At 57.1% G+C, this 2818-nt stretch overlaps 1 non-coding gene across 1 annotated transcript in view; it reads left to right on the top strand.

Annotated features, from left to right (window-relative positions):
- The first annotated feature begins 1578 nt into the window (after positions 1 to 1578).
- The window catches only part of LOC126112340 (small subunit ribosomal RNA), a 1909-nt gene continuing 669 nt past the window's right edge, over positions 1579 to 2818 (top strand). The window contains exon 1 of the ribosomal RNA XR_007524393.1: positions 1579 to 2818. This exon is cut by the window's right edge and continues 669 nt beyond it. This is a non-coding gene — a ribosomal RNA (small subunit ribosomal RNA).

Genomic DNA, 2818 nt, shown 5'->3' with positions numbered 1-2818 from the left:
TGTGGACAACTGCAGGATGTACATCGCCCCCCCCCCTCCACCCTGCCTTCGCACGCTGGTCGTTCAGGTGCTTGCGTGTTCAATGCCCTTCGCAGCTGTTCACTGGCATTCGCATGTCGAAGCGCTCAGTCTACGTCGTGGTACGGCCTGTGTCCACTGTCCGCTGATATCGTAAGCTTAATCCTCACATTGTACTGCACATAGGTCCGTATGTACTGAATGATACGCTGTGGCACATGTGTGACCGTACGACTGCGCCCAACAACAGCGAACCATACGGTCCAAATGTTGTGCACTCAGCCACGTGCCGTCTCCCCATAACAGCTACATTGCAGTGTGGTACGCCATAGAGACGTGTGGGAGTAACGGACGCCCTGGATGGCGATCAGCATGAGCCGTCTGTTGATGTAGTGGCGCGTGTATTCAAACGTAGTCGTCTCTTCTCACACAGTGTGATAGCATGGTGCACCGCGTTCCACATCTGCGACATGGTACAGATGCTGGTTGACAGTCGGTCTCGTAATGGACATCGCATACGTAGGGGGCCACCTCCCACGTGTTCTCTAGTCGTGCACATTTTGTTGCGTGTATGTGGGCAGACGTAGTGTGTCGTGACACCTAACAGACAGGTATGCAATAATCGTTGCATTTGCAAACTGGGATGGACGTCTACGTTTGCTGGTGACGTGACGCAACGCAAATGAACAACTGGTAAACCCATTGTGGTGCGGTTGTTGTTGCTGGAGGTAAATCAGTAAGGGCAAATCTGTGTGTGAAGCGATACGCGGCGGTGGCTGGGTGGGACCGTCCCCGGCCGGTGAGGGGGGGCCGCCCGGCGTGCTGGCCGCGCGGTGCGTGGGCGCACGCGCTACAGCCGGCTGGTGGGGGCGCCCAGTGGCAGGCGCGCCGGCCGACGGACGCGGCAGGCGGCGCAGCTGCGCGCCGGGGCACCCTGCGCGCGGCGCCGGGCGGCCAAAGTGGGTCCTCGCGGGCCCGGTGCGAAGCGCGGTGGACATCTGCAGTGTGCTGGTCCGACTGAGGACTGTGTGCGTTGAGGATGCGCCGCCGCCCGGCACTCGGCGCCGCGACGCCGTCTGCTGCTCGGTCGCCCCAGCGGTTCTCGCTGGTGGTTTGTATCGCAGTTGTGCAGACGTGTTGGCACGTGCGCTGTGCTGGGAGAGTTCGCTTCGGCACCCACGTGGGGCCTTTGCCCTTCTGTGGCGCTGGCGTTGGAGCTGCCGGTCACCGTAGGTGGCGCGTGTTGTCTCCCGCCGGCAATGCCACGACAGCACGCTCCCGGGCCTCTGTCGGCAGCGGCAAGCTCAGTTGGGAGCACGGGTGGTCGCACCTAAAGCGTCTACTCGCCTAACTCCGGGCGATTGCGCCTCTCTCGAACCCGACCAAGTACTTAGGACGGCGCTGCGCGCCGCCGGGACCTGAGAGGGTTTCGAGGTGTATTGTGCAGGGGAGCTCAGCCTCCTCCTGTTTGCAGAATAATTGAGCGGACGCTTGCGTGTTCGCGCGGGCCCCTGGGACACACTCCCGGGCGGCCGGCTGCTCAGCTCTAGTTGACGCAGCTCCCTGGTTGATCCTGCCAGTAGTCATATGCTTGTCTCAAAGATTAAGCCATGCATGTCTCAGTACAAGCCGCATTAAGGTGAAACCGCGAATGGCTCATTAAATCAGTTATGGTTCCTTAGATCGTACCCACGTTACTTGGATAACTGTGGTAATTCTAGAGCTAATACATGCAAACAGAGTCCCGACCAGAGATGGAAGGGACGCTTTTATTAGATCAAAACCAATCGGTCGGCTCGTCCGGTCCGTTTGCCTTGGTGACTCTGAATAACTTTGGGCTGATCGCACGGTCCTCGTACCGGCGACGCATCTTTCAAATGTCTGCCTTATCAACTGTCGATGGTAGGTTCTGCGCCTACCATGGTTGTAACGGGTAACGGGGAATCAGGGTTCGATTCCGGAGAGGGAGCCTGAGAAACGGCTACCACATCCAAGGAAGGCAGCAGGCGCGCAAATTACCCACTCCCGGCACGGGGAGGTAGTGACGAAAAATAACGATACGGGACTCATCCGAGGCCCCGTAATCGGAATGAGTACACTTTAAATCCTTTAACGAGTATCTATTGGAGGGCAAGTCTGGTGCCAGCAGCCGCGGTAATTCCAGCTCCAATAGCGTATATTAAAGTTGTTGCGGTTAAAAAGCTCGTAGTTGGATTTGTGTCCCACGCTGTTGGTTCACCGCCCGTCGGTGTTTAACTGGCATGTATCGTGGGACGTCCTGCCGGTGGGGCGAGCCGAAGGCGTGCGACCGCCTCGTGCGTGTTCGTGCGTCCCGAGGCGGACCCCGTTGAAATCCTACCAAGGTGCTCTTTATTGAGTGTCTGGGTGGGCCGGCACGTTTACTTTGAACAAATTAGAGTGCTTAAAGCAGGCAAGCCCGCCTGAATACTGTGTGCATGGAATAATGGAATAGGACCTCGGTTCTATTTTGTTGGTTTTCGGAACCCGAGGTAATGATTAATAGGGACAGGCGGGGGCATTCGTATTGCGACGTTAGAGGTGAAATTCTTGGATCGTCGCAAGACGAACAGAAGCGAAAGCATTTGCCAAGTATGTTTTCATTAATCAAGAACGAAAGTTAGAGGTTCGAAGGCGATCAGATACCGCCCTAGTTCTAACCATAAACGATGCCAGCCAGCGATCCGCCGCAGTTCCTCCGATGACTCGGCGGGCAGCCTCCGGGAAACCAAAGCTTTTGGGTTCCGGGGGAAGTATGGTTGCAAAGCTGAAACTTAAAGGA

The sequence above is a fragment of the Schistocerca cancellata genome, unplaced genomic scaffold (assembly GCF_023864275.1).
Source record: "Schistocerca cancellata isolate TAMUIC-IGC-003103 unplaced genomic scaffold, iqSchCanc2.1 HiC_scaffold_155, whole genome shotgun sequence".
Lineage (NCBI taxonomy): Eukaryota > Metazoa > Arthropoda > Insecta > Orthoptera > Acrididae > Schistocerca > Schistocerca cancellata.
Note: the sequence above shows the minus strand (reverse complement) of the source record. Positions and strands in the feature narration are given on the sequence as shown.